Source organism: Crocodylus siamensis, chromosome 6, assembly GCF_052110815.1.
Source record: "Crocodylus siamensis isolate JL-2025a chromosome 6, ASM5211081v1, whole genome shotgun sequence".
Lineage (NCBI taxonomy): Eukaryota > Metazoa > Chordata > Crocodylia > Crocodylidae > Crocodylus > Crocodylus siamensis.
This window is the reverse complement of record NC_143400.1, coordinates 48223976-48249140: the sequence shown is the minus strand read 5'-3', so window position 1 is coordinate 48249140 and position 25165 is coordinate 48223976. Positions and strand designations below refer to the sequence as shown.

The window sequence follows — 25165 nt, the reverse complement described above, 5'->3', positions numbered from 1 at the left end:
ATGAGATTTTTGGGACATGGCCTGGAGAAGGATGTGGGGAGCATAGCGTATGTGCCAGGGTAGAACAGCATTGTGTTGGAGTGGGCTCTTGACTGTTCTTCATCATGTCCTGGAAGTAGATGAACCGGATCTGTTTACAGGTGTGTTCCTTATTTGCTTGTTTAGGCTATTTTCTGGCTGGCAAAGGTCCTTACCTCTTGTTTTACTCCATTTTGCAGGGGAAATCTCCAATCCACAACCCCTCAGGGCCTGGCTCACAAGCAGGCGTATCTGCCATTGTACATCCTAAGGCAGTCTGCACATCTGGCCCACTTCACAGAAAAGCAGATACTTTTCAACCAAGACTGAGAGAAGAGCCTGTTTGTCCCCAGGACCTGTCTTTCCCAGCAAGATGCTGCTGGAGGAGAGAAGGCAGCTGCCAGTGGATAAGGGGCTAAAGAAAAGTATGAGATCCTGGAGGGGAAAAGCCAGGTGTGGAGTGGGCACTATGTAGAAGGAGAAGAGGTCAGGGCTGGACAGTAAAGGAAGGAGAGAGGAATTCTGGTTGGTAAGAAAAGAGATCAGAGACTGATCCCTGACATTACCTTTGGTGCCCCCTGCCACAGCCCTCAGCACCCTCCCTGTTCTCTTTTCACCCAGAGTGACAAATTTGCAGTTACAGCTCTGGCAACACCCAAGACAGACTGATAAGTTGAAGTGTTGCCCATGTCTAATGGGTGAGCAGACACAGCTGGACATCCAGGTAGAAGGGGTTTAGCCCCATTGACAGGCAAAGTTAATCATAAGATGATCCCAGTATTCTTTCCTGCCCGGGGCAGGGGGTTTGACTTGATGATCTACTTAGGTCCCTTTTGACCCTACATCTATGAATCTATATAGCCTAGGCTGGCCATGAGTGTGTAGGAGGTGAAGGATTTTGGAGTCAGCAGGTAGTTAATAATGTTCAGGCTGAAATGGTTCAAGTGATGGGATGAATTGTGGCCAGATTAGAGGCCCTTCTTGGTGGAAAATGGGAAAACACTGACCCATGAACGCTATGATCTGGGACAAAATGTGTCATGGGTATTAGTATGAACCCAAACCAAAGTGACTTGAATATTGATGAGAGGTAGAGTTTGTGAAAATGAGAAAGAGCCAAGAGTATGGATGGCCAAATCCATGGGGGGTAACCCAGTTAGGTCTATGTTCCTTGACAGCTTATGAATTACTCAGGTCCACTGGGAATGAAAACAAGAGATTTCTCCAGTTGTTCCTATTGGACGGGTGCTTGTCTGGTCTGAATTAGAGCTTAAGAAAGAGCACAAATGTCTTTTTAACCAAGACCCTCTATGAAGACCAGTTCATTATGTGCCTGTTGAGCACATGAAAGCATTTGCTATGCTGCTCAGTTTGTGCTGGGTGCAGCAGCAGGAGAGTGCTGTAATCAGAAAGTATTGTGTCACAGTGAGTATTTTATGTAGGGAAAGGTTGAATGTGTTTTTATTTAGTCTCTCAACAAGATGTTGAATATGTAGCTGTGATGGAAAGTGAAGATATTAAGAGAGTAATGGGTTAGGCAGGGGTCAAGATAGTCCAAAGTTGCTTGATATGTTTACCACCAGACATGTAAATCACTAACTGTATTAGTAAGGAAAACCATGTTGAGTTGACAGTAAAACATGTAAATGAAGAGGTCAAAAGTATTTGTGCCTACAATGTAAAACAATTCTGAATGAAGGTGTTGAGAGCCTGTGTTTGTATGGTCAGCTTGTGTCCATTGCATGTTTAATTGGATGTTGCACCTTATCATTCTGAATTTTGCAAGGCTGATATTGCTTTGGAGCCTTCTGTTTGCAATGTGGTGTTGGCTAGACAGGCTGTATGATTTGTTAGAATGGCAAAGGAAAAAGCAGCAGCTTGCACAGTAATTGCTGTAGCCCAGTTGGTGCAAGACTGGATGTGCCCTGTGCTTTGCCATCAAGAACTTACTTGGTTGTTTGCTGAAACCTGGTAGGTCTTGAGCACAGATGGAAGACATGGTGGCACCAGAGCAATGACATGACTACAGTGGGACAATGGGCAACTGGTCCAGGCACCAACAAGGATGAGAGGGAAAAACAGCTTTTTTGCTGCTCCATAATTGTGATTATGAGGCAGCAGCTTCCCCAAACTTTCTCAGTCCAGACCCCCTGGGCAGGGACACCCGAGCCCTGACCTAGATCCCAGTCATGGCTTTGATTCTTAGCCTCTTTCATACCACTACCATCAGAATATTGTCATAAAAAACGTGATGCCTAACTACTTCCAGTATGGGGATATAGGCTGGGAATAGGGCACCACTGCCTAAACACCTAGTAATGTAAGGGACAATTTGTTAATTTGGTTGTAAAACAAACAAAAAACTCACAACCTTTTAAAACATTGTAAATATCCAAGTAGTGTGTTCTGGGCTCTTGCCACTATTGGACCTAGGTGCCATGAATGGACCTGATACAGTTAGGAAATCCAATACAGGTAAACCCAGGTAGAAGAAGTCCTGCAGTGGAAAAGTGCATGAACCATACTGTCAGCATTTTCTAAATGGCAGAGTACATGATCCAAATGGCCAATTAAGCTGTGGACTTAACCATGCTTAAGTAGCTAGTAACAAACTAGAGACTGGAGATGATCAAGCATTTTGAGATATCACATGACAAGTTCTATCCAGTTCTCAATGGTCTGCGGTACCCTTGTGCTAGGGACTTGCCCCTCAAATAATTGGGCCAGATCACCACAGATCTCAAGGATCTCAAGATCTCAAGGATCTGTCCAACCCAGAGTTGTGCTGTCACATATTGTCATTCCAGGTCCTCAGAACAGTCCATCCCCACCAGAGTCTGCTTGTCTCCTGGACCTAGAAATGGCAGTAAATGGTCTGCAGATAATCCCTGAAAAGGCCGTTTTCCATGGTATGTCTCATTTCTTCCTCTCTAGGCATGACACTCATAGGCTTGACAAGCACATTACACAGATTAAGAAGCTACCTTTCAAGTGCCACGCTCATGAAGTCTTGAGTAATCAGGCTGTGGCACGTCATTTAGCATGGGGGTAACTTATGCTGCTAAATTTTCTTACTAATCCAATGCTTCAAGCCTGTCACCTGAATTTCTGTCAACATACCCGTTCAGGGGAGTACAGGAGAGGGAGAAGGGGAAGGCATATACTCTGTGTGTTGGGTTTATCTCAGTGGGAATTTAGGCTTATGTAGGTTCATCTCTAGGTGAGACTCATATTTGGACACCTAATAGTGCTAATATTACATGGCAACCTGGAAAAAAATCTCAAGGTAACCTAGGGTGCTTTGCCATGATTGGTGAGCACTACTATCCCAGTGTAAACAATGTAGTGCAAATCATGAAATCCATCTTCTTGCTTCTATTAAAGTAATTTATGAGTAAGCTGTATCTACCAGAAGGGCACCCATTATGGATTTAAGACTTCCATAGTGGGAGAAACCATCTTTTCCTCTGCTAGCTACTTTTAATGGTTATTTTTTCTCATTTTTAACAATGTATGTCTTATTTTTAATTTTAATTGATTTGGAGTTAATTTATTGCTAGTCGCTTTTGCTATGTCTCTGGTTTTCTTTCCTTGTATCAGCTATTTTATATCATACCAATGATAGCTGAATGATTTCTGTGTATTCATATGAAGAGTATAAACAGTTTTATGCAGGCTTCATGAGGCAGGAAGTACAGTACTGTTCATGCATATTGCCAGGTCTAGAGTTGTTACATTATTTCAGTACTAGCTAATTGCCCACCAAGAATCATGGTGGGGTGTAGGCAGGGACAGAATGCCGCCACCCAACACACCACACTGCCGCCGCCTCCTGAGAGCAAGTGTGGGGGGGAGGTTGCCCTGCCATCCCCTCTGTCCCCCTCCACCAGCACCCCATGCCACTGCCACCTCCAGTGCTACTGGCCCTGCCCTTCCCCTGCTTCTCCTTGGAGGTGGTGGAGTGCCATCATGATGGTGGGGATGGCTGTCATGTAAGTGCTCTGCCATGTTCTAGGAGCAGGGCTGGAGGGATGAGGGGGTGAGGCCAGCTCCCCTGCTCTGTCCCCTCCATCTCCGCTGTCATGGTGGTGCTCCACACTCTGATTGGTTGTTTCACTAACCAATCAGAGTGATTCAAGAGTGTTACAGACAGACAGTTGGACTAAGACCTTTATTGTATAAGAATAAGCTATGTTACGTGCAGGATGTACAAAGTGCAACAGCCTCCTGAGCACAGCTCTTAGGCCTTCATCACTCTAAAGACTTCATAGTTTCATAGTTTCATAATAGGTAGGGTCAAAAAAAACCTGAGCAGATCATCAAATCCGACCCCCTGCCATGAGCAGGAAAGAGTACTGGGGTCAAACGACCCTGGCTAGGTGATTATCTAGCCTCCTTTTGAAGACCCCCAGGGTAGGAGCAAGCACCACTTCCCTTGGGAGTTGGTTCCAGATCCTAGCCACTCTGACTGTGAAATAGTGCCTCCTGATGCTTATCTTGAATCTACTCTCGGTCAACTTATGGCTGTTACTCCTTGTTACTCCCGGTAGTACTCGGAACCAGGGACTGTCCTATAGCCTGTTGGTCCACCTTGGCCAGTTTGAGAGATGGCCACCAGATCCCCTCTTGGCCTTCTCTTGTGGAGGCTCTACAGGTTCAGGTCCTGTAGTCTCTGCTCATAGGGCCAGCCTTGCTGCCTCTGATCATGTGAGTGGCCCTCCTCTGGACCCTTTCGATGCTGTCCACATCCCCCCTGAAGTATGGTGCCCAGAACTGGTTGCAGTACTCCAACTGTGGCCTGACCAATGTTGCATAGAGGGGGAGGATCACCTCCTTGGACCTGCTCGTGATGCATCTGCGGATGCCTGACAAGGTGCGGTTAGCCTTCCTGACTGCATCCCCACATTGGTGGCCCATGTTCATTTTGGAATTAATAATGACACCAAGATCTTTTTCTGCCTCTGTGCTGACTAGAAGGGAGTTCCCCAGCCTCTAAGTATACTGCTGGTTCTTCTTCCCCAGGTAGAGTACCTTGCACTTGTCAGTATTGAAACCCATCTTGTTCTCATCTGCCCACCCCTGTAATCTGTCTAGATCTAGTTGCAGCCTGTCCCTCTCCTCCAGTATGCCCACTTCTCCCCACATTTTAGTGTCATTGGCGGATTTGAACAAGGTGCTTTTCACCCCCTCATCCAAGTCACTGATGAAGATGTTGAACAGTGTGTGCCCGAGGACAGCCCTGGGGGATCACACTGCCCACACCCCTCCAGGTCAAAAAACCCCATCCACCACCACTCTCTGGGTGCGGCCCGCCAGCCAATTTGTGACCCATCTGATTGTGTAGGCATCAACGCCAAAGTCCCCTAATTTCTTAATGAGAATGGGGTGAGAGACAGCGTTGAAGACCTTCCTAAAAATCCAGAAAGACTACGTCCACCGCAACACCTGTGACCAAGAATTTTGTGACCTGGTCATAGAAGACCATGAGGTTGGTCTGACAGGACCTGCCTCAAATGAACCCATGTTGGTTGCTCCTAAGCATGATCTGCCCTGCTGGTCCCTCTCAGATGTACTCCTGGATAATTTTCTCAAAGAGCTTCCCCAGGACCAAGGTAAGACTAATAGGCCTCTAGTTTCCTGCATTCTCCTTCCTCACTTTTTTGAAAATGGGAACCACATTGCCCCTTTTCCAGTCCTCCAGCACATTGCCAGAGCACCACGAGTGCTTGTAAAGCTGTTCCAGGGGACCCACAATGACCTCTGCTAATTGCCTCAGCATTATGGGGTGGAGATCATCAGGACCTGCTGACTTGAACACGTCTAGACCCACCAGAAGTTCTCTGACTAGGTCTTCATTGACCCTAGGCCTGGCAGTGCCTCCCCTGGGTCCATCAGGTATCCTATTTGGGGGGTAGGCCCCGGTACCTGCTAGAAAGGATGGAGGCAAAGAAATTGTTAAAGAGGTTAGCTTTGTCATCTAGTGTGACCACCAGATTTCCTAGCATATCCTGCAGAGGCCCTACGTTACCTGGTACCTTCTTTTTACCCACTATGTATTTTAAAAAGGACCGGGTCGCTAGTCCCAGTTCCATCTCTGCCTTGGCCTTCCTAACAGCCCCCCTGCAATCTCCCTACAAAAAAGCCTTCCTTCTGTGGATGGTTGCAGAGGGGATGAAGTGACATGGTCATGTCTCCCTTTGGCTGTATGCAGCATGCCCAGTGAGAACTTGCAGCTCACCGGCAAATCAATGCAGCTCCTGCTGTGAGCTCTGCATATGAGGTGAGCCCTATGAGCTCATGGGTTGATATGCCCAAAGCCCCTGCTTTCCAGTGGCTCTGGACCCAGGTGCCACTTGTTTTTTTTTCCCCTCCTCACCAGGTTCAGCAGCAGAAAGAAGGAGGGGATGAGGGGCAGTTGCAGTGACGGTTAGCCCCTGCTTTCTTGGAGCTCTGGGTCAGTGAACCACTGATGCTCATCCCCTCTTTTCCCATCCTGCTGAATTTTAAGAGGTTGGTGGTAGAAGGGGAAAGGAGAAGAACAAACAGAAGTAGCCTGTGGAGCTGTTTGAAAGCAAGGACTCCAGCAGCCCCTGCCCTGGAACTGGGTGGCACAGGTGCAAAGAGTGCTCTTCACTGTGTGTCACAACCAAAGGATTGTGGCTGCACTGCTGTTGCATCAATCCTGGATCTGCCCAGGGATGAGCCCTTAGTTTCTACTATCAAGCTTTCTTTTTCAACCAGGAAGGCAGTCAGCTGAACTGAGTGCCAAATGTTTCCAGTGGCTGGAGAAACTTCAATGAAGATAATGGTTCAAATCCTCCCAATTGCCACTGTCAACAGTAAACCACAAGGTTTGGATCTAAAAGTGTGAGTCCCTTCTGAAGAACCAGAAGTGGTGGCACACTTGCATGCTTCTTGAAATGGATAGGTTTTTGGTTGGCAAGAAATAACCACACTAAAGAAGCATTCATGAGAGGCAGAGCTGGTTGGAAATGCGTGGCTGTGTCTACTCAGAAAACTTTTCCATGAAAATCAGTTTCATCCTGTAATCACACTGGCTAAATGCTTTAATTGAAAGAGTCTTTAACTGCTATTATGGATACTTGAAAAAGGTGGGCACAGCTCTGGTCTTGGCCAATAGTTGTCCTAGTCTCCTGTGTGGGGGAAGAGGTGCAGGTGACTGGAAGGAAAGAGGGCTGTATCCTCTTCCATTTTTTGTGCTTAAATAGGCACTATTGTCTAACTCCAGGTTTCGCACTTGTGGATCATTTGTCACTCAATTTCCCCCATGGCAAAATAAATTCATCCTACTCGGTATCTGCTTGTAGTAATGCTGCTCTCCACCTTCTCTGTTTTAAGTGCTGACTTGGAGGGAGGGTGGAAGAAGAGCAGGTGCCCCTGCAACTACACAGCCAGGTTGTAAACACCAGCAGGCACAGGTTGTTGCTGACCCAATGTGTCATTGTTATGCCTCAGGGCTCACTTTTCCTCCAGTTACTAATTCTGGAACAAAGCACAGTTCATGTTTGTCAACAGCACTTACTTTCTTTAAGAATTATTCAGCTAACTCCCATGGGAAAAGCTGAATATACCAGCTGAAGAATTCAAATAGTTTTGGTTGACATAACCTATACACTTGGCGTCACTAGTAAAACTGTAGTAGACTGCAAGAATGAGTGTTTTTTCTAATTCCTTCTTAAGTCCTTTATGAAATAGCAGTGTTTAGCTGTGGAGTCAGCAATTACAAGAAGATGGCCACACATGTAAGTAAGTTCACATAAGCATGGAAAGGGAAATACATTTATATTCCAGAATGTAGATCAGCATTGTCTTGTGATGATATCCAGGGTGGTGAGATGTGTTTAGCTAACAAATGTTCCTTAACACTCAAGAAAGTTTGGATTTACAGTTTGGGGAAGACCTACTTTTTAAGGCAAGTGGATGCATTAAAAATGTGAAAGAAAATATTTAAAAAAAATGGGAGCTGACTTTCAGGAATAGGACATTCAGTCTTATAACGACTCAATATAATGTTAGGTGTGTGGCAGAATGCCATCTCTGTCTCTCCCCAAAAACTCTTCTCTGTGACACTTTGGTTAGGAAGGGGCTTTGTGAGAATCCGGAGGGCGCTCAGGGTGTGTCCCCAACCAGGAGCATGAACTGTGACACATCACAACATCCCCATTGCGATTGGTGCTAATCTTCACTGGGGGCAATACCCAGAGGCCAGGGGTGGAACCCTGGAGAGGCAGAGAAGGATGACTGAAGAACAGGAGAGAGAAGTCGGGGAGCTGGAAACGCAGGGTGAAGATGGGGAAGATTGGGTAAGCCCATGGTTGGACCCTGAAGATGCAGTGGCACTCTCACAGTGGGAGTGAAGAGGAGGGTGGAAGAGGCCAGGCAGCGGAAGGCGGGCCAGGAAAAGACCTTAGGGACAGCAAAGGTGGGATCTGCCCAAACTGTCTGCCGCAGGGGGGTTTCTTTTTTCCCCCTCTCCCTCTCTCTTTGCTGCCTCCTCACCAGCTAGAAAGCCCAGATCAGGGCCAGACATTTTGTCAAGAAGACGAGGGGAGCTGACACCTGGAGGATCCCCACGACTGGACCAGGAGCGAGCAGAGGACCCTGAGCTGTGAGGACTGCACCCCTGCCCAGCTGATCACCCCAGCGGGGATTCCTCTCTTTGTTTAGTGGCGCACCCCATCAAGTAAGCTGGCAAGGACCTGATACAAAGTAACTGGGAGGAATTCAGAGCAGGGAAAGTAAGCTGCTGAAGACTCCTGGAGAGCAGGTAACTGACCCCAAGTGCAGGAACCAGACCTTGACGACGTCCAGAAGATGAGCAGGACAAAGGTCATAAGATTTCAGTGAACCCGGAAGAAATCAAGTGAACAAAAGTAAAGAGATTGGTTTATGTTGGTTCTTCCTGAGCATCCATTTTTAGACTCTGGGCACTAGGGCAACCCCTATGATCGATCTGGGTGTGGGACAGGTAGTCACTACCTCCCTTTTCGTAAAACCTCTTCTTATCATCAAAGTCGTGGCAGGCAGGAAAGGAAAGGGCACCAGATCCCAACCAGACTGACCTGAGTTGGATACATTTCTGAGAGAGGGGAGAAACCTGCTGCCTCTGCCGATGTGACTGGGATCACATACCTGGATGAGGGGCTTGGGTTCCCTAGTGTTCTAGAGATTCTGCCAGTCTGCCCGGCAACCAGTGATGCATTTAAAATTGGTTGGTTGGCAGCCAACAGGTGCTTGCCTCTGTTGGGACAGGTAAATGAGGTCAAAAGTGCTATATAAGTTAAAGATTGCCCAGAAGGGGAGGGGTGGTAGCCATGAGAAAAACTCAGAGAGAAGAGCTGGACCATCTCAAACCTTCTCTGTCTGGAAACTCATGGTCAGTGAACTGCCTGCCTCCAGAGAGAATGTCCACCTGAGTCTGGATGATACTTGTAAGTAAGCTACCTGAGATCTAACTAGATATACAGCTTGCAGGAACTCAGATGTGCGATCAAAGGCCACCCTGTTTGCTCTATGGGATTTCTCTGATATTGGTCTACTCTGTACCCTATTCCAACCGTGCTCCTTGTAACCAATAAAGTTCTTTGTACCTAGCATGGAAGACTTATTGGGAGTGGGTCTAGCTTATGCCTTGGGGGTCCCCTTGGTTCAGCTGAATAAGGGAGATCACTATTTGTGCTTCAGACTGAGGGAAGCACCCCGAGTTCTTGAAGTGAGGTGAGTACCCTCAAGGGCTACTAGGCCTGCATTTCCCAGGGGGCACAGGATCAGGCCAGCCCCTGGGTGGTGGCAGCAATACCCCCAGGCTAGGGGGTGTGCTTGTGGAAGGGGGTCGGTTAGACATAAGGTGCCCCTGAGGGAGGCACTCAAAGCCTGGAAGGTGGTTGGGCATGGTGAGGTGGGTAGCTTAGTGCAAGAGCACCCCCTACTGGCTCAACACAAGGAGAGGTGTAAAACTAGCTAGATATGAATAAGAATGTATAAGATGAGATTATTATGAATCAAAGTTATAGAGACAGACAGACAGATGTACAGATTCATGCAAATATTTAGTAATTATTTCTCAGTATGTTAATCTCAACTGTAGCTTAGGTCCATATTCATAAAACAGACTTATTTAAACTCATTTTCCTATCTATGATCCTCCTAAAAGCATCTTTCACATCCTTGTTCCTGAGGCTGTAGATGATAGGAGTCAACATGGGGATGACAAGGGTATAAAACACAGAGATAAGCTTGTTCAGATGTGGGGAAGAGAGGAAACCTGACTGGGCATACATAAAGGAAAGTGCTCCAGAAAATAAAGCTGCAAGCACCATGTGGGAGGAGCAGGCGGATAATATCCTGAGCCTGCCCTTGGTTGAGTTAATCCTGAGAATGGCATAAAGAATTTAAGGCATAAGAGATGAGAATGATTCCTGAGGTGTTTGTTATGATGAGACCATTCATTCATGTGCATATCAATTGTACAGGACAGGTTTAGCAAGTGGGGAATGTCACAAAATAAATGGTTGATCTATTTAGGTCCACAGTAGCTCAGTGCAAAGGTGAAGCTGGTTTGCACTATAGAATTGGTACTGCCACAGATATAGGAGCTCACAATGAGCTGAGCACAGATCCTTTTGGACATGGTGACATAATAGGGAAGTGGGTTATAGATGGCTATGTATCAATCTTATGCCATTGCTGCAAGGATGAAGGCTTCCATGTTGCCAAAGAGAACAAAACAAAACAAAAAAGTAACTGTGCAGCACATCTAAAGTAGGAAATGATTTTGTTGCCTTGTAGGAAGGTGGCCATGGCTTTGGGGGCCATGGCTGAGCTGTAACAGAGGTCTGAGAGAGACAGGTTCATGAGGAAGAAATACATGGGGGCGTGAAGGCGAGGGTCGATTCGAATAACGAGAACCATGATAATGTTCCCTAGCACGGTGGCCATGTAAAATACAAGGAAGATCACAGAGGGCAGCACCTGAGTGCCAGGACCACTCCCAAATCCCAGCAGGATGAATTCTGTCACCTTTGTGTGGTTCAACTCTGCCTTTCTCTCTATAGCTAATTTGTCCTGTGGGGGGAAAAAACAGAGTAAGGGTAAGAGACAAAGCTAAGTGACAAGACAGATTGCAGAATGCTTTATGCCTCTTTGGTGCTGATTCTCACTGTGGTAAAGTGCAGGAAACCAAGGGGCTTTGTGACATAGCCCTTTAGACAATTATTTAAGCATAGACGTAACATATCTACAGCAATGCTGTGGAAATCCTGAGTTTTCTACAATGAAACTGTTTCTCCATATAACTTCTCCTTACACTAACAATAGGCAAAAGAGACGTTGGGATAATATTAGCACAGTCTTCTAGTGTCCCTTGTCATTCAAGGGTCTCCTTCTGGAATGAAGTGTTAGTCTGCGTTATTTTGTGGAGTGTGGCTCCCAGTTTGTACAAGAATATATCTTAAACTGAGAGTGTGTAATATGGGGATTCAGTGGAACTATCTTTGAGCTCCAAACTCAATAGTTTTTCATTGAACCACTTCATATATCTGTCTATGTGTGCCAGGATGCACAAGTACTTAACAACCACTCAAAAAGATGAGTTCATGGGCTCATCAGATGGCATCAAGTTTATTAAAGAGGCTATCCTTAATGGACTGGCCAATGCCAACATCCTGAGCAATAGCCAGCACGGGTTTGTTTGTTGCAGGTAGGTCTTGCTTGACCAATCTCATTTCCTTCTGCGACCAGGTGACATATCACCTGGACAAGGGAGAAGGGATTGATGTCATAGATCTTGACTTCAAAAAAGCCTTTGATCTGGTATCCCATGATCACCTCTTGGGAAAACTGGCCAATTGTGGCCTTGGGTACACCATGACCCTGTGGCCGGGAAGTTGGCTCCATGGTCAGACTGATAGAAGTCAATCATCATGGTGCCCTGTGACCAGTGGGGTCCCCCAAGGCTCTGTCTTTGGATCCATATTGTTCAACATCTTCATTAATGATGTGGACATTGGAGTCAGAAGCAGACTGGCCAAGTTTGCCGATGACACCAAACTTTGGGGCAAAGCATCCATACCAGAAGACAGGAGAGTGATCCAGGCTGACCTGGACAAGCTCAGCAAATGGGTGGATGAGAACCTGATGGTGTCTAACACTGAAAAATGCAAGGTTCTCTACCTTGGGAAGAAAAACCTGCAGCATCCTTATAGGTTCGGCGGTGCTATGCTGGCTAGCGCTATGGAAGAAAGAAACTTGGGGGTCATCATTGACCACAAGATGAACATGAGCCTGCAATGCGATGCTGTGGCTAATAAAGCGACCAAAACGCTGGCTTGTGTCCATAGATGCTTCTCAAGCAAATTCCGGGATGTAATTCTCCCCTTGTACTCAGTGTTGGTGAGGCCACAGCTGGAGTACTGTGTCCAGTTTTGGACTCCACATTTCAAAAAGGATGTGCAGAAGCTTGAGAGAGTCCAGAGAAGAGCCACGTGCATGATCAGAGGTCAGGAAAACAGACCTTATGACGACAGGCTGAGAGCAATGGGGATCTTTAGCTTGGAAAAGTGCAGGCTCAGGGGTGATCTGATGGCCACCTATAAGTTTATCAGGGGTGACCACCAGGATCTGGGGGAACGTTTGTTCACCAGAGAGCCCCAAGGGATAACAAGGTTGAATGGTCATAAACTACTGCAAGACCATTTCAGGCTGGACATAAGGAAGAATTTCTTTACTGTCTGAGCCCCCCAGGTCTGGAACAGCCTCCCATTGGAGGTGGTTCAAGCACCTATCTTGAACATCTTCAAGAGTAAATTGGATGCTTAACTTGCTGGGATCCTATGACCCTAGCTGACTTCCTGCCCTTTGGGTGGGGGGCTGGACTCGATGATCTTCCGAGGACCCTTCCAGCCCTAATGTCTGTGAAATCTATGAAATCTTAGCAACCATGGCACATATCAAACAGCGGCATTACCTTAATGCTATAATTATGTCCATGGAATCTCAGCTCAGTGGGAACGAACTCAATGGAGGCTGTAAACAAGGTGAAATGGAAATCTCCCTTGTTGCCTACCAGTACCTTGAGGTACTTAAGTGCTTTGACAAATGTGGCCCAAACTCCTTTGGTGCCTCTGAAAACATCAACCTCATGTAAGCAGAAGTGAATGGATTGGAATCTTGATAAAGATTGGCCCATTAAGCTCACATTGCCACTTTCCTCTTGACATCCACAGATACTTGTGCAATATATCCCATCTTTTTGTTTCCACATACATGGCTGACTTTCCAGAATTAAATAAGTAAATACATGGAAAATAAATTCAGAGAAACCTATTAAAAAAGAAAAGAGACATAAATTAAGAAAATTCTAATTAGGCTGTTAGCTTCTTGGGACAAGGACTGGAGAAGGAAGCTGTCGCAGGGCACTTGCGTGCCCCGCTCCTGATGATGGTGAAGAACTTAAGGGGGAAGGTGTGTAGCAAAGCACTAGGGTGCTTGCTATTAGCAACAGTAATAAGGATAGCGGCCAATTAATAGGGCAGCACAGGTGAGGGTTGCCAGGGCAACTAATGTTGGTCAGCTGGCTATAAGAGGGCAAGGCCAGGCCTTTCTAAGCAGCCCAGGCCAGAGCCTAGTTAGCAGTTCCCTCCAGACAGCTGCAGGAGTAGGGGCACTCTGACCAGCTGCAATGATGCAGGGGTAAAGAGAATCCTGACAGAGGTAGGAGAGAGCCAGCAGAGAGCGGAGGTGGTATTATAAGCTCGGGGGCTTATGATGGGTTATAGCTGGCTGGCATATAGTTTGTTGAGTTGAGTTACAAGCCTGGAGGCTTATTGTGTTTGTTACAGCTCTTTGGCTTTGGGTTTGGTTAGTGTTTAATACTGGAGGACCGGGTGAGGCTGTAGGGGTATGAGGAGGCCTCACGGGAGCTCCCCAATAATCTGGGGGTCCTGGGTGCCCAGTAGTGGCACAGCAAGCAGTGCCAGTGGAGCACAGCTGTTTGTGCCGGAAAGGCGCGGTGTGCGGGGTTTTGGACCCCAGCCCATGAGGGTGGTATTTTGCCCAGTGAGGCAAGCGACCCAGGAAAGGGTCAAGGGGCCAGGCCCAGCTGCGGCCACGTGAGCCCCAAGCATGGGAAATGCGCAAGCGAGATCCCAGAGGGGGGGCAACGAGTGCGAGAAGCGCGGCACAGGCCCCAGAGAGGGCGAGGGTGAGGACTCAGCTTTGTTTAGGGGCGTGTTGGCCCAGCCCCGGAGCAAAAAAGGGGGCAGCGAAGAGCCCCGGAGCTAGTGGGGGATCCTGAACCTAGCCCAGCAGGGCAGTATTGGGAGTAAAGCCTGAGTAGGGCGTGAGACCCCAAAAGAGGGTCGGGGGCCAGGCATGGCTACGGCCATCTGAGCCCTGACCATGGGAAGCGTGGCATAGGCCCCAGAGAGGGTGAGGGAAGCACGAGCAGTGCGGCACAGGCTCCAGAAGGGGCGGGAGCCCTAGAGAGGGCAGGGAAGCGCGAGCAGCGCGACACAGGCTCCAGTGAGGGCCGAGCAGAACAGAGCTCGACAGAGCTGTACAGAAGCCCAGATGGGGCAAGTAGGCCCGGGAGAGGGCGAGAGGGGAATAGAAGCCCAGGAGGGGCGAATATATGACAAGAGAACATCTGGTACAGCTGTGAGGCTTGGGGCGTGCTAAAGGGGAGGTTTGGAGGCACGCATTAGCCCTTAAGGAGGGGGCACACTGAGGCACCCCATACGGAGCAGGGGCAGTTCAACTTACACTGCGTATTAGGAGATAAAGGCAGCCTCCCTAAGTGAACCAGTTACCATCAAAGACGTGGCGGGCGAGGATATGAGGGTGCTGGATCACCTAAATTGACACGGCAGGGGGCGCTAGCAGGATCACGGCTGCCCCTGCACCCACTCCGTGACAGAAGCGATAGGTCAAATTTGACCTTTTGTAGGTCATATCTCCAAGATCCAACCCTTCAGGGCCTGGCTTGCAAGCAGGCAGGTGTCACTGCATTCCCTGAGGCAGCCAACAGATGTTGCCTACTTATCAGAAATGCATATACCTTTTACCCCAAGATTGAGACTAAAGCCTGTGTGTCTCCAGGGCCTCTCCATCCCAGGAATATGGTGCTGGAGGAGAGAAGGCAGGGGCAGTGGAAAAGTATCTAAAGAAAACAGTGATTCTAGAGGGGTAAAACCAGCTAGGGAGTTGGCAATGGGGGGAAAGGACCAAATGTCAGGGCTGGTCAGCAAAAGGTGCAGAGAAGCACTGGCAAAGGGGAAGCTAAATTTATGTGAACTTTAGAAAATCATTTGAAAGTCTGGGTGAAAATACTGAGTGGTAGTCAAATCTGAAAGGAAAGGGAGAGAGAGAGAGCAATGGCCAAAGTTGAGGAGCAGTTACTTGAGGGACTAGAGTCTGAAGTGCCATGGACCTAGAGATTGTAAAGAATAAGCTAAACAGTCCAGCTGTCTGTGGAGGTGACAGAATCTAAAGTTAGCATGTCATTAATGATCCTGAGGGTGAAATGCACCAAGTGACAGTATGAATCATAGCTGGAATAGAGGCCTGTAATGCCCTCTAAAAGGAGCGCCCAGGTCCCAGTGCCAACAGCCTGAAAGGTCACTTGCAGATGGCCAAGGGAGTCGATGAAGGACTCGGCTGACCAGCAGCAAGCCAGGCTGGAGCTATATGAGCACTGAGCCTGGGCTAGTCAGGTTGTTTTGTCCTGAGAGTCCTGAGGAGATGAACCCTTAGCAGCACAACATCCGGGCTCCTGACCTAATTGTAGGGCTGAGGAAGCAATGCTGCAGCCTGGAGAACAAGAGAAAGGTACTGGGATAGTGGGGTACTGGGACTGATCAGGACTGAGTGATGGATCTAGACTACTGGACAGGTTCCCTGTCCACGGCAAGGTTGACAAATCAAATAGCAGGATTTGAGGGACTGATCAGTCCCGAGGGCTGGATATAGACTATTGGAGAACAGGATAGACCCAGGGTGGGAATTGTAAGGAGTAAGGCTAACTCTAAGGCCCATGGGCAGCCTCCCTTACTCAACTTTCCGTAAGAACAAGGTCTGGTGGGCGAGCAATAGAGGGAGGGCGCAAGGCAGGATTAACCTTTTAGTGGGGTCTAGGAAAACAAAATCATGTGCCCGAGCCAGTCAAGACCACTCTCCCCAGCTTGGTGCTGCCTCCCACAGGAAGTGAGACTCAGAGCTGCTGCTAGGAAGCAGTTGCTGCTGTGGTGAGGCCAGCCCAGGGGAGGGGAAAAGAAGGGAGGTGTCCAGGGCCATTTTTTGCCAGTGCTGTGCAGGAAAGGACTGGGCCCCTGCAGCTCAGGGCCCTAGGCATGTGCCTAGTTTGACTATGTGTTAATCCAGCCCTGAGAGGGTAATACTAGAGTCAGAGCCAGGCAGGAGCCGCTTGGCCATGAGAGGACATCATGGCTGCTTCTGTGGACATGAGCCTGCTATGAGGCCTCTCTAGGGGGGAAAATTGAAAGCACTGACCTATGGAATATATTATCTTGGGCAAAATATGTGTATTAAGCCCCCAAGGCCAAAGTTGTTTGATGGCAAAGAGCATATGAAAATGAGACCGTCACCAAGATGTTTAAACCTCCAGAGCCAAGCCCATGTGGTGAGCCCAGCTAGGTCTGTGCTTGCTGCCAGCTTGTGAATGCTGTACTTGGGTCCTTTGGGAAGGTGAAGAACAAGAGAACTATCCACTTTTTTCTGTTGGGTGTATGTTTGGCTGATATAAACAGTTTCCCCGGACTTTCTCAGTCCTGATCCCCTGGGCTGGGACCCCCTAAGGTGAAGTCCTGACCTCCTACATCCCAGCCATGCCTGTGCTTGCCAGGTCAGACATAGAGTGTGAGAGAGGGCACAAATGGTTTCCTAAGCAACAAGCTGCATGGAAACCATGTTAATTATGTGCCAGTTGAAGACATGGTACCATTTGCCAACCTGCTGAGTTTGTGCTAGATGCATCAGCAGGTGTGTGCTGTAACCAGAAATTATCATGTGTCACAATGAGTATTTTAGGTCAGGAAAGATTGAATGTGTTTTCATTTGCTTAAATATTCAGCACCTTGTTGATTGAACATGACAGAAAGCAAAGAGATTGAGAGAGTAAATGCTGGTACCTAGTGCAGCGTTCAACCCATTTAAAGCCTCACAATTGATGGGCAGGTCCACAAGGTTTCAGTCATAGGAATCATGACCATTTTTTATCAATTAGTTTATTAACTTCAGAGCAAAATCAAGTTAAGCATCGGTCAACATAGTCCAAAGTGCCTTGTTAAGTTTACCACAATGCTAAAGTTAATCACGTGCTGTGTGAATAAACAAAATCATGCTGAGTAGATTGGTAAACAGTTAAATGAAGAAGTCAAGGAAATTTATGACTAAATCACAAGTTGAGTGAAGGTGGTAGGAGCCTATGTTTGGATGGTCACCTTTTCTTCCCCCTGGCATGTTTAATTTGATGTCATATCCTATCATTCTAAATTTTACAATACAGATGTGTTGTAACCCCTGTTTGCAATGTGGTGTTGGATAAAAGGGGTATAATTGGTTAGAATGGCAAATGAAGAAGCAGAAGCTTGCACAGTGATTGATATAGCCCAGCTGGGGCAACAGTAGATCTGCCTTCCACTATGGCATCAAGAACTTACTAGTTGCTTGCTGAAACCTGGTAGGCCTAGAGCATGAATAGAGGACATGGTGGTACCAGAACAGTGACATGACCAGAGTGGGACAATGGATAACCTCTCCAGGCACTGATGGAGGTTGGGGAAGAAAAAATGGCTTCTTTTTGCAGCTCCATAACTGATCAGGGGGTGGCAGCTTCCTCAAACATTCTCGGTCTTGAACCCCTGGGCTGGGGCCCCCTAAGGTCAAGTCCTGACCTCCTAAATCCCAGTCATGCCTCTGATACACAGCCTCATAAAGAATATAGCTGTCAGAGCTTTCTTGTAAAGAATGTCTTGCTGAACTACTTCCAGGATGAGAACATAGGGTGAGAGCAGGGCATCACTCTCTAAATACCTAGTAATGTAAGGGACAATTTGTTAATTTTAGTTCTAAACAAAAAACCAAAACATTTTTAAATGTTGTAAACATCCAAATAGTGTCCAGTGTGCTGTTGTCAGAAATGGACCTGGGTGGCATGATTGGCTCTGACACAGTTAGGAAAGCCAGTACAGGCAAATCCAGTGTTAAGCAGCCGTGTGGTGGAAATGTGGATGAACTTTGATGCCAGCATATTATAGATGGCAGAATACATGATCCATGTGGACAATACAGATGTGAACTGACTCATACCAAAACAATGAGTAACATACTAGAGACTGGAGGCTGTCAAGCATTTTGAGGTGTCAGATGCCAATTTCTACCCACTTCTCAGTTATCTGGGGCACCCTCATGCTGGTGATTTGCCTCTCCATTAATAGGGCCAGCTCACCACAGATCTTGTGGATCTGCCCATTCCAAGATTGTGCTGTCACGTATCATCATTCCAGGTCCTCAGAACAATCCATGCCAACCAGAAACTGCTTGTCTCCTGGACCTAGCAATGGTAGTACATGGTCTGCAGATAATCTCTGAAAAAGCCATTCTCCGTGGTATGTCTCATTTCTTCCTCTTTGGGCAGGATGATCTTAGGCTTGCAGAGCATATAATACAGGTCAAGGAGGTGCATTTCAAGTGCCACGCTCATTGAAGTCTTGAGTGACGATGCTGTGGCACACAAGTTGGCATGAGTGAGACGTATGGAGCTTGGTTTTGTTGGTAATCCAATGTTTTAGGCCAGCTCCCTGAGATTCTTTTCAAAATATCTATTCAGTGGGAGGAGAGGAATAAGGGGATGGTATATGCCATGCACACTGGATTTATCTAGGTGGAAATCTAGATTTACGTAAATTTATCTCTAGGTGAGAATCATATTTGCACGCCTAATAGTAATTATAGATTGAATTTCATTAGAAAATGTTAAGAGACATGACCCAAAAAATGACAAGCCATCAGGGAAATACAGCGTGCCCAAGCAAAGGACTAATGTATGGGGTTGAGGAGGGGAACGCAACTAGGTTACAGAAAATACAATATTAGCCAACTAACCCCAGGGGTGGGGAGGAAGGGTGGGGGGAAGGGGAGGGGGGATCATGATGCTGAGAGAGAAAGAAGATAGATACTCACAAACGCATACAATAGTCTGTGGCAGTAGCGGTGGTAGGTTGAAGAAGTTACTCAGTCCATAGAGCTCCATCGCAGGGGTCCTTGCCGGGTGGGGTGGAGTGGTCCATGGCTGGAGAGTAGCTATCAGATTGGCTTTTATTAGTAAATGTTTAGGATTGGGAATCCAAAAAAAAAGATGACAAAGCTGGTAGGGAAATACAGATCGCCCAAGTGAGGGACTAACAATAGAGGGATGGGGGTAAGGAGGGGAATGCAACTAGGTTACAGGAGATACAATGTTAGCCAATTAAGTCTGGGGGCAGGGGATGGGGAGAAGGGGGAGGGGGTTCACAATTCTGCGAGAGAAAGGAGATGGATACACACAAACCCGTTACAATGGTCCGCAATGGTGGAGGAAGTGGTTTGAGGGAAGTGTCTCAGTCCATATAGACTCTCACTGTGGGGGTCCTCATCAGGTGGAGTGGGGTCATCCGTGGTTGAAGAATCCTTTCAAAGTGAAGGTCCGTCTGGTGAAGAGGGGGGTGGTGGTGGTTCAGGCGGTCCCCTCCGGGTCCAGTCCAGCAGTGGCTCGTCTGGTGGGGTTGGAGTACTGGCGGTGGCCCGTGATGTGTTCCACATAGATGTCGCGGGACCAACAGATGGTGTCAGACACCAAGAGGCAGCGCATCAGCTTGGCGTAGTGGTGGGAGACGCGGCAGGCACACAGGACGCTCTTGTTGCTGGGGTCCCAGGCTCCAAGCATTCCCACGATGAGCATGTTGACCGTCACGTCCTATCTGCAGCCCCTCGGTGTCGGTTAGTGGGGCATACTTCTCTCGCTTGCGAGCTCGGGAGTCGGTGATGGCTTGGCACCAGTTTTCGAAGGGGGTGGTGATGTCCATGATCACAACCTTGGCCTCTTCATTGGTGATGACGATGTCGGGTCACATCTGGCTTTTGCAGCCCGGGATGGTGCGGTTCATGGAGATCTCCCCCACTGTGGCCAGGATGGCTCTCACCAGGCGGTCCTGGACATGGCACCCTTGAACAAATCTCAAGGTAATCTGGGGTGCCATGCCACTGTAAGCAATGTAGCATAGTCACATCCCCTTGCTTCTACTTGACTGACTTGTGAGTGAGCCACATCTACCTGAAGGGCACCCGTTATAGATTTAAGACTTCCATAGAAGGAAAAACTATCCCTTCCTCTGGTAGATGCTTCTAATAGTTATATCCCCTCATTTTTAACAATGTGTCTTTTATTTTTAATTTGAATTGCTTTGGAGTTATTTACTGCTAATGCCTTTTGTTACATCAGTAGTTTTCTTTCCTTGTATTGGGTATCTTACATTGTACTGGTGATGAAATCTTCCTGTTGAATGATTTCTGTGTCTTCATAACAACAGTATAAACAGTTTTATGCAGGCTTCATAAGGCAGGTAGTACAGTACTGTTCATGCATACTGCTAGGTGTAGAGATGTTAAATTACTTGGGCATGTTTCATAGTTTCTGGGGTCGGAAGGGACCTGAACAGGTCATCAAATCTGACACCCTGCCCTGGGCAGGAACGAGTGCTGGAATCATAATACCCGAGTATCCAACCTCCTCTTGAAGACTCCCAAGGTAGGGGAGAACACCACCTCCCTTGGGAGCCCATTCCAAAGCCTGGTAGCCCTAACCATAGAGTAATGCCTCCTGATATCAAGCCTGAACCTGCTGTCAATCAATTTGTGGTCATTATTCCTTGTTATCCCAGGTGATGCCCAGGGGAACAGAGCCTCACCTATTTTCCGATGGTCCCCCCTGGTGAGTTTATAGACGGCCACCAGATCCCCTCTCAGTCTTCTCTTGTGGAGGCTGAATAGCTTCATGGCCTTTAGTCTATCTTCATAGGGTCTGGCCTGCTGCCCCCTGACCATGCAAGTGGCCCTCCTCTGGACCCTCTCAAGGTTAGCCACATCCCTCTTGACGTGCGGTGCCCAGAAGTAGACACAGTACTCCAACTATGGCCTGACCTGCACCACATAGAGGGGAAGGATCACCTCCCTGGACCTGGTTGTGATGCATCAGTAGATGCACACCAAGGTGTGGTTAGCCTTACTGACTGCTTCCTTGTATTGGCGGCTCATGTCCATCCTGGCATCAACAATGACTCTAAGATCCCTTTCAGCCACTATGTTGTTGAGAAGTGTGTTTCCCCAGCCTATAGGTGTATTGCAGGTTCCTTTTCCCTAGGTGCAGCACCTTGCACTTTTCTGTGTTGAATTGCATTCCTATTTTCATCTGCCCACCTCTAACTTATCTAGATCTAGCTGGATTCTGTCCCTCCCCTCCACTGTGCTCACTTCTTCACACATCTTTGTGTCATCAGCGAATTTGGACAGCGTGCTTTCCACACCCACCTGCATTGGTGTCTCTTCTCCCTCTATAGCCATCTTTGATTTAAATCCTGGTATTTTATAGATGTAATAAAAATACACACAAAGCCTTCGTTCTTCCAATGGGTGCAAAGGGGGTGAAGTGGCATGGTCATACCTCCCTTTGGCTGTGTGCGGCACATACAGTGAGTGCTCAGAGCTCACCACCTAACACACAGCTCCTGCTGGAGCTCTACATATGCTGTGAGCTCTATGAACTCACTGGCTGCTCTGCCAGGACTCGCTGCTTTTCAGAAGCTGTGGAGGAAGCTGCTGCTTGCTCTTCCTGACCCTCCTCACCAGAATTAGCAGCAGGAGGAAGGAGGGGATGAGAGGCAGTTACATCAACAGTCAGGCCCTGCTTTCACAGAGCTCAGGGGCTGTGAGCCCCCAATGCTCATCCACCTCCTTTCCCATCCCGCTGAATGTCAAGCAAGGGTTGCAGGAGTGGGGGCAGTAGAAGAAGGATGGGGAGGAGAAGAGCAAACAGTAGCAGACTGTGGAGGTGTTTGAAAGGAGGGACACAAAGATGTGTGAACTTCCTGCCCTGGGAAGTTCATAGCACATGCGGAGCTGCACTGATTTGCTGGTGATCTCTGAGAGCTCACTGCCAACCAGGATCACAGTGAGGGGCCATGGTAACACTCTAGTTGGCCGTGTGGCATGGGTGCAATGGGCTCTCTTCATGATCATGTGCCACACAGCCAAAGGGTTATGCACCCTTGTTGCAGTGATCCTGGACCTGCCCATGGATGAGCTCTTATAGTTCCTATCTCAAGCTTTCTTCTCCAACTAGGAGGGCAGTTTGCCAGAGCTGCATAAATGCTTCCAGTAGCTGGAGTAACTTCAAGGCAGATAATGGTTCAAATCCTTCCAACTGCAACTGAGAACAGTAAACCAAAAGGCTGGATCTTGGGAAGGGAAGTGCAAGTCCCTTCTGAAGAACCAGAAGCTGTGGCACACTGACATGCTTCTTTCAGTGAATGGTCAATGGCTAGAAATAACCACACTGCAAAAAGCGTGCATGATAGGCAGAGCCGACTGGAAACTGGATTTGTCTACTCAAAGCACTGATTTTTTTTCCATCAATCATTTTTCAGTGAGCAAACTTAGCTAGTGTGATTACAGGATGAAAGTGTCTTCAACTGCCACTATGAGTCCTTGGGGGGGGGCGGGAAACTGTGCCCATCTCTGGTCTTGGACCACAGATGTGCTTTTATCCCATGGCCAGAGGTGTGGGTGTCCTGAGGGACAGAGGGTAATTGCTCTTGCTGTTTTTTGTGACTAAATGGGTACAATTGTCTTCCTCCAGTTTTTGGTACCTATGGCCAGTTTCTGTTTTCCCCCCTGGCAAAATAAATTCATCCAACGTGTGTACCTGTTAGGAGGTGGAGAGCAGCCTTGGGAGCTGACTTGGAGGGAGGGTAGAAAAAGGACAGCTGCCCCTGCAACTACACAACTATGTTGGAGGCACCATTAGCCAGAAGTTGCTGCTGTCCCCAAGTACCTGTCCTAGCTGCCTTGGGTGGCCAGGTACCCTGTTTGCCTCTTGGCAGAGGTTTTCTCCAGTCAGTAATTCTTGAACAATGGACAATACTTGATTACCAACAGCAGTCCATTTAATTTGAAAACTGAGCAACTACCTCCCATGGGGAAAGTGGAAAATAACAGCTGAAGAGTTGAAATGTTCTTTGTTGACATAACAAAATCCCACTCAATTCTGTAGTTGACTTCAAAGAGGAATGCTTTTGCGAATCCTTTCTTAAGCCCTTTATGAAACAGCAGGGTGTTTAGCTGTGGGATCAGCCTTTAAGAGGAGTTGGACAAACATGGACACAAGCAGGGAAGGGGAAATACAATTGGATTCTAGAACCTAGATCAGCATTGTCATGTGATGATTTCAGGTGTGAAATCTGTGCTTAAAAAACAAATGTTCCTTAAAGCTCAAGGAAGTTTTGAATCCACAATTTGTGGGGTGGGGGAGGCACTTAAAAAAAAAAAAAAGGATTTAAAAACTGAAAGAAAAAATTAAAATGTGGGGCTGACTTAAAGTAGTAAAACACTCATTCATATAATACACTATATTGTTAGAGGAGGACTAAAAACATAGGTAGCAATGACTATAGAGGGAGAAATGGATGCTAATGAAAATTAGGCATAGTGATTTGCAGATGCATGCAAATATTAATTAATTAATTAATTATTTACTTACCACCTAATCACTCTGAAGTGTAGTTTAGCTCTATATTCACAGAAGAGGCTTATTTTGAAGTCATTTTCTTACCTATGGTTTACCTCAAAGCATCTTTCACATCCTTGTCGTGAGGCTGTAGATGTAGGGATTCAACATGGGGATGACAAGGATATAAAACACAGACACAACCTTACTCAGTTGTGGGGAAGACAAAGAACCCGGCTGGACATACATAAAGGCAACTGACCCAAAGAATAAAGCCACAGCCACCATGTGGGAGGAGCAGGTAGATAAAGTCCTGGACCTGCCTTTGGCTGAATGAATCCTAAGAATGGCATAAATGATGTAGGCATAGGAGATTACTATGATTCCTACAGTACTCCCTGTGAGGAGGCTAGCTAAAACAAACATTACCATTTTGTTGATGTAAATATTGGTGCAGGACAGATTTAGCAAGGGGGGGGCGGCATCAGAGAAGTGGTTTATCTCATTAGGTTCCCACTAGCTGAGAGAAAAGGTGAAGCTGGTTTCCACTATAGAATGTGTGCCACCACAGATATAGGAGCCAACGATGAGCTGAATGCAGACCTTTTTGGACATGGTGACAGGATAGAGGAGTGGGTTGCAGATGGTTATATATTAATTGTAGCCATTGCTGCCAGGATGAAAGCTTCTGTGCTGCAAAAGAGAACAAAAAAGAACTGTGCAGCACATCCTTTGTAGGAAATGTTTTTTTGGCCTTGTAGGAAGGTGGCGATGGCTTTGGGGGTGATGACTGAGGAGTAGCAGAGGTCTGAGAGACACAGTTTCATAAGGAAGAAATACATGGGGGTGTGAAGGCGACAGTCAAGTTGAATGATGAGAACCAGGATGGTGTTCCCTAGCACAGCTGTCATGTAGATCACAAGAAACACCACAAAGGGAAGCATATGAGTCCCGGGACCACTTCTGAATCCCAGCAGGATGAATTCTGTCACGGCTGTGTGGTTCTCCTCTTACATAGACTCCATAGCTCATCTTTGCTCGAGGGGGAAAGACAGGGGAGCAGAATTGTGTAAGGATGAAGGACATAGCAAAGTGGCTGTACAGATTGCAGAATGCTTCCTGTTCTTTTGGGTTTGTTGTGACAAAGTCCTTCAAAAGTTACTTAAACCTTGACTTAATAAATCTACAGCAATCTAGTGAAATTCTGATCTTTGTTCAATGAATCTATTTTTACAAATAATATGTCCTTACACTAACATTTGGGAAAAGTTACCTTGGTATAATATTAGCAAAATCTTGTAGTGTCTCTTGTCATTCACTGGTCTCCTTTTGGAATGAAGTGTTATTCAGCCT

At 47.2% G+C, this 25165-nt stretch overlaps 2 pseudogenes; both read right to left on the bottom strand.

Annotated features, from left to right (window-relative positions):
• Positions 1 to 10139: 10139 nt before the first annotated feature.
• LOC149862727 (olfactory receptor-like protein OLF1) lies at positions 10140 to 20117 on the bottom strand (annotated as a pseudogene).
• Positions 20118 to 23894: 3777 nt separating this feature from the next.
• Positions 23895 to 24837, bottom strand: LOC149862726 (olfactory receptor OR9H1-like; annotated as a pseudogene).
• Positions 24838 to 25165: the final 328 nt, after the last annotated feature.